The sequence below is a fragment of the Orbicella faveolata genome, unplaced genomic scaffold, assembly GCF_042242905.1.
Source record: "Orbicella faveolata isolate gen_17 unplaced genomic scaffold, um_ofav_v1 contig_46, whole genome shotgun sequence".
NCBI classification, from domain to species: Eukaryota; Metazoa; Cnidaria; class Anthozoa; order Scleractinia; family Merulinidae; genus Orbicella; species Orbicella faveolata.
In genome coordinates, this window is record NW_028301576.1 from 10,968,765 (window position 1) to 10,975,843 (window position 7,079).

A 7,079-nucleotide genomic window follows, 5' to 3' on the forward strand; every position below is an offset into this window, starting at 1 on the left:
TTAAGTTTACTATGGAGTAAGAGTTTATGGCAGTATTTTTTCTTTTATGCCTTTGCGAGCGATTTTAAAATTCCCGCTTCTGTTGGCTAATTTGGTTGCCATAGCAACGAAAAAAGGAATTCGTTGTTTTCCAGTTGTTTATAATGATTTTATGCAGCTTTCTGGACCGCATATCACTAAGGACACTGCATTCACTGAAATCACTGTGTATAGAGAACGAGCAAGGACGATCAAAGTCATTTGGAAGCGATATATTAGCGTAAAATTTACTGGCAATGGTCGGAAAGACGGTGAGATCTTCCTACAAAAAGAAAAGGAAAGGATTTTCTGGGACGCAGAGACATGGAGCATAAGGAAAGAAACCCGCTCCTGCTGATGATTTCGAAACACAACCAAGCACATGTCGTGTTGCAAATCAATCGGACTCAGACTCCGAAAAACCCATTGGTTCATCAAGGAAGAAAATGGAGAATACAAGCAAAAAGCTTTCCATAGAAAACTCTGCCGATGAGATTTCATTCCAACCCGAGGAAAGCAAGGGATACAGAATCATTGACCTGGAAAACTTATCCAAGGCGGTCTCAAGTGCCCACGCGTGTGATGGTGAGAAATTTTCGTAGTGCTATCATAGAGTCCTTACCAAATTTTCCAGATATGGATTTTGTCCTGGTTTTTGCTTTCGACTTCGGCTCCTGAATTCTAACACATTTTTTTGTGTAGTTACTGACCTTTTAGATTGAAGGGCTAGCTCCAAGAAGGCATTGTTATGTTTAGGTTATTTTACACTGCAATATGTGTTCTGTTGTTGTGTGTTCCTATCAAACTGCATGGCAATTTTTCAATTTTTACTTAGTTACACTTAATTTTTCTGTTTAGGGAGTTTAACCCTAGAAGATGACACAACAAAAAGAAAGGGACTAATGTCAGAACTGTCTTTACAGTGTAACACCTGCCATGAGTCTACGCCATTTCTAACCTCCACCAGTGTGACCCAGCGAGGAACATCGTACGACATCAACCGCCGAGCTGTTTATCATGCCATAGAGACTGGTGGTGGCTATGAAGGCCTTGCTACATTTTGTAGCATCATGAACATGCCTTGTCTCACGAAAACTGCGTATTATAAACAAGTAGATAACATCTTAGAAGCACTAGAAGATGAAGCGAAGGAAGAGATGAGGAAAGCTGGAGAACGACTCCGACAACACATCTTGGATGAAAATCCGGATAAAGATGAGAATGACATCCTCGATGCTGCTGTCAGCTTTGACGGCACATGGGCAAAGCGAGGGTTTACTTCATTAACAGGTGTAGCGTTTGCCATCTCAGTAGACACTGGAGAAGTCTTGGACTACCATGTCTTGTCCAAATCATGTCAAAAATGTGCCCTAAAAAAAGTAAAATGCACCGATGAAGAGTTTGAAGAGTGGCTGTTAGAACATGAGTGTGATATTAACTTTACTGGTAGTTCTCCAGCCATGGAAGCTGAAGGAGCTGTTGTCTTGTGGGGTAGGTCAATCGAATGCCACAACCTCAGGTATAAATGGATGGTAAGCGATGGCGACAGTAAGGTATTCAATTCTGTCGAACATATTTATGGCGAAATGTGGAAAAATTGGACTGTGTGGGGCATGTTCAAAAAAGAATGGGAAAACACTTGCTGAACCTCAAAGCTAGAACAATGGGTAAACTGGCTGATGGTCAACTGATTGGAGGTCGTGGGCGACTGACGGAGGGAAAAGTTAAACAGCTGCAGAAGTATTATGGTCTTGCAATTCGCCAAAACACCATTAAAAAGTCAAACCCAACAGAAAGAGAGGCGGATGTTGCAGTTTATGCCATGAAAAAGAACATCATTCCAACTCTTCATCATGGTGTTAAGTCACAAGACCCAGCCAAACAACATCGCTTCTGACCTCCAGGAGAGTCTTCGTGGTGCAAGTGGCAGGAGGATGCAGCATCTGGTACTTCAACGTACAAAGACGATGAGTGCTTACCAGGTCTTTCTTCAGTCAGAAATTGCTGTAAGCCTTTGCAAGGCTGTTAGAACTTCTGGTGAAACTGCAAGGCCACGTGGTAGACCATCTTCAACTTCTCCTGTTCCCGCTGCTACATCATCAAAGAAAAGGAAAGCTACATCAGTGCCAAACCTAAGCCAGGATGTACAGTTTTACCAATGAGGCCATTTTCCAGAGTTTCAAGAAAAGCAACAGTGATGCCGACACTGCAAGACCAGTTACTCGCACGTGAAATGCTCCAAGTGTAATGTACACCTCTGCTTGGTTAAGTCAAGGAACTGCTTCAACATTTTTCATGGTGTTAATTAGATAACTGTTTTACAATGTTGGTCGATTTCATCAGACACTAGAATTAACAAGTTTTGATAACTGTAAATAAAAAGAGAACATGATAGTAAGATAGGGAAAATGCCATAACAAACGTAAAGATGCCAAGTCAGCATTTTGTTGTATTATGGCCACAGGAAAATATCCCCAATTCCCAAACTTGTTTGTCTGTTTGTCTCTAGCTGGGATGTCCCAGCTATCCCACATCCCTCCAAGCCTTAGGAGGCGTAAATTCCACTGACATGTGCTGATGAGGCAAAAGATCTGGACAGACCATAACAAACTCAAGCATGTAATTGTTTTATTATCTTAGTTGTTTTTCTTGGCACACAGTTCATTCACCGACGATAGTTCCATCATTCCAGGAAATTCCCCTTGCACACATGCAGCTTTGGATCACATGAGAGAAGAGGTAAACCCCTTAAACTACGCACGACTGATGCGTGATCTTGGCGCTTGTAGTGCTATAGGCAATCAGTCTATTCAGTCACGGGAAGTTGCATCCACTCCACCTGGCCAAGATCCTGTTACTTCAAGTGAAGATTGACATTATTAAAGAAGGCTTGTACAGAGCACAACTGCTGGTTAATGTAAGACAGCAGATATCAAAGAACATGGAGAGGTTGCACTATTTCCTCCAGGTATGAATGTACCAAATAATGTTGAAAATTAGAACTGAAATGTTCATTGAGTAGTCAAGGTCTAGTATTGGTAAATGCACAGTTCAGTATAGTCAGGCTAATCACTGTAATTTCAGTGTCTTGCAAGAGCCTTTTGCATCAATGTGCAAAAGAAAAATACTTCAGAGGAGAGTGTTACATTTGAAAGACCAGCATTATAACAGGAGAAGCGTTCTCATACTTCATCCTTTGAAGCTTGGAACTTTTTACAAAACAAAATTTCCAAGACAGGATTTTTTTCTTTCTTTAAAGGGTTTGCACAATGAACATCAGCCTTTTTCTCCTGGCTTGAATTTTCCACCTTTTTGGACTTACATTTCTGAAGAGAAACAGAGGTGCAAGTCCTTATGGATGCCTCCCTCAGATACCCAACTTTTTTAGTGTCTTCACAGATGTGAGAAGTTGAGTCCAGTCTTTAGGATAAGTTCGCACTCATTTAACGAAAAATTCATATACTTTAATATTTGGTGGGAAATATGGCACTGACTTGTACATGGAACTTATATTCCAGAAAAGTGTTCCCTATAACCTTTCAAAAGGCAAGCAATGCGACAAAGCCCAAAATAAGAACCAAAGAGAGAAACAGGAGTTTGGGGTGTCAGCTGTTTATTTTACCTGTAGCAACTTGATAGCTTTGATCCAATTAATGACATTACTGTTGCAAACTGTTGACACCTCATGTTTGCATACTAAAGAGAAAGTTTCTGACATATTGTGGGCTGATGCTATGGAAAACATAAACAAAGATGCGAACTAGTACAAACAGGCTGTTAGGGGATTACTCCTCCATGATTTTTCAGATGCTCTCAAGCAGCTATAAAGTGGACAACTGAACAGAGGGCTAGTGGTGTGGCCAAAATGAAGCATCTGACTGACAAACATGGTTGCTGAAAACATGCAGTGTTCGATGTAAACAGCTACAGCAAAATGTGCACATGCATAAAGGTGTCATCTATGTCACAACTGGGGCTCCATAGTTAACATGAACAAAGATGCTTTGCTGCAACGAAGCAGTTTTGGGTGTACTTTTCAAATTTCCAATGAATGTACGTCATTTACATTGTATATTATTTAAGTAGGGCATAATTCACACTCAACTCTCAAATACCTGCCACAACTAGAACCAGCATGTCACCTTCCGGAAAGCCCAGATCAGAATTTACTCTCAACAGTATTCCCAACATTCACCTTGTAACAGGAGTTCCCATTGATTTAGAATCCATTAATTTTACTTAGTAACATGAAGCCAACCTGAAAACACAGAATTAAAAGTACTGAACACAAGGAATTGAGACTTAAAGTGCATGCCCCAAAGAACCAAATGAAACTCAAAATCTTCCTTGCCCCACAACCCAAAAACCCTTGTTATTGAGACCAATAGTCAATGCTGATCGGATCCCTATTAACCAAGCCCCTAGCGTCACAGGACACTCTGGAACTATCCAGTCTGCCACCATAAGACACAGTGCCAACCAACTTTTGGCTCTGGATAACCAGAATAAAGCCAGACTCTCCAGCTACGAAAGCAAAAAGGTAAACCTTCATGATTTTGGTGAGGACAATGCAGTGCTACACAATTTCATACCAGCACTTGAAAAGATAGCCCTACAAGATCCCCTCCACAAAGTAGCAGATAAAGTGAATTGCTACAAGTGCTGAGGCCTCTACCTCAGCTATACATTATGCACTTTCTCAGAATGTAGTTTCTGTGGTGTTTTTGCACATCCAGACAGATGGGTGTTACATAGAAAGAGATTGAGGTTGAGATGGAGATAGACAAACTTATATACCTTAGCAATAGCTCTTTCAGGATTTATTAAAACAACATTCATTTTTTCTTTTCCTTTTATTTTGCTTATTCTTTTTTATGATTATTAATTTTTGTTTTGCATCCCAACTACTTCTCAGCTACTCTAAAATATAACATAAAATTAAGTTCATGTTATTTTCTGGTTAATGAATTCATAACCATCTATTTTCTCTTTTATTTACTTATTCATTCATTAGTTTCTATGTTTATTTGAGCCATGTAAGCGTTAATGTAAAGTCTGGAGCAGTTTGCACACAATGCCACCATTTCCACAAAATTGCACGTAATACAGACACCAATACACCTACTTTTTTGTGTTGGTGACCAAATCCTGAAAACTAGCTGTCAGATTTGCCACTAGAATTCCTTAACCCATTGACTCCTGGAGCTTCTTGCCAAAAATGCATTTTTTGGACATTTTGGAGATTTTCAGCCTAAATATGAGCCAAATTAGCTCCAATCTACTCAAAAAGACATTTCCAACATGACAGCATGTCTTCCTTTCCACTAGCACCACGTTTTACAACATTTCTGCTTGGGCATGCGCAGAAATCAAAATTTTGTGATAGGTTTTGGACAAGAAAGTGACCTACTTCTTAAGGCTTTTAATTTTTTTTTTTCTTCCCACTTTCTCCTTTTCGGATCTTTTTGCTGTGGTGATTGACCTTTACTGAGCTTGCTTCCAGTTCAAACATTTCTGAGAAAGCATCATCAAGAATTGCAATTTGTACCATGGAGTAGCTAAATGTAGTCACAGGAAATTTTGCTCTAAGTTTTTCACTCAAATTTCTGAGCATTTTACTACATATCTCAGGCTTCATTGAGCCGATCACTCTGATCTGGGTATCATTGGAAAGATCTTTTCCTCCTGCACAACTAATTAATACACTTGTTAATACACTTCAATCTAGGACTTTCTAAATTTTTTAACATGTTTAAGACAAAATTCATGGCAGTAACGGGCTTCCAGCAAGGTGGTTTTTGAAAATCTGCACAAAGCGCTAGACACCATCTTGGATTTGAGGTAGTCACATTGTGTACAGTGCATTCTAGTGTCCACTTGGTAGTATTGCATCACCCTGCCAAGTTGTCGTACTACCAGGAAAAGTGAGCTCATTTAAATTTAAAAAGAACCGAGAAATGATTGAGATAATTTAAACTTTTGGATAACCACAAAAAAGTCCATTGGAAGAACAATGTCACAGAATTTGCTCATAAGCTGGATGGTAAATATGCTCAACAGAAGCAGTTCGTTAGAAGTCTGTCAGTAAGTGGACGCGTGGAACTGGCAAAAGTCAAAAGGGCAACATCATTAATTCCAGAAGGTCTACGTCTATAACCGGACATAAGAGCTGCAAAAACAACCGGCAATGGGGACTGTTTGAAAATGCTGTATTGTTGGCATTGGTTGGTGAAGAAACAAATCTAAGTATTCTTCAATTGCTCGTAGCTCTGGTATTTATTATGTCAGCGCATTATATCATTTTCATAATAGATTAAAATGTAGGTTTTTACCCCAACAAAAAATACTACATTTTAAAATAGTTGTTGGAAAAAATGGTGACTAACTTTTTGAAGTTGGTGACCAACTAAAAACATTTAGGAGCCATATGGCTCCTGGACAAAAGTTAATTTCCAGCCCTGTAACAGCTGAAGAATCACCATAAAAAAAAATGCCCTTCAACAACCACCTTCAATGCCTATACTTATTTTAAAAGCCTGTCCATAACTTCACTGATGTTGAAAATTTATGCCCTACATGACCGTATGAGCATACAAGTCTTCAACAACAGGGACGTGCTGTTTTCGAGGACGACAAGGAATCAGAGATTGGCCTTGCCTCTCTTCTAATTTTGACGTGTAGACTGTGGTGTAGTGTATGACTGGAAAGTAACCTTTTAACAAATCAATTTACATTTCTGCCAAGACCAACAGCAGCAAAGCATTCAAAGTGAACAAGAGGGCTGTTTTTGCGACCAGGAACATTGGTGCTGGTCATCAATGCCTTGTGAAATTTGCATGTGTCATGAATATGTTGCTGCTGATGAACAAAAGTGCATGCCAGGATCATGTCCAAGCCATGTGTGAGGCAGCTACACATACTGCTACAGAAAGTATGTCCAAGGCTGCAGATAAAGTTAAACCTTTTTGAGCCTGACAAGGAAGGAGTATACAATACTGCAGTGTCAGGAGATGAAACCTGGCAAAAAGAGGCTTCTCTTCACCTTATGGCGTGGTTATTGT

General features: G+C 39.7%; 1 pseudogene; it reads left to right on the plus strand.

Moving 5' to 3' along the window:
* The first annotated feature begins 243 nt into the window (after positions 1-243).
* On the plus strand, positions 244-2,892 carry LOC149098354 (uncharacterized; annotated as a pseudogene).
* The last annotated feature ends 4,187 nt before the right edge of the window (positions 2,893-7,079 follow it).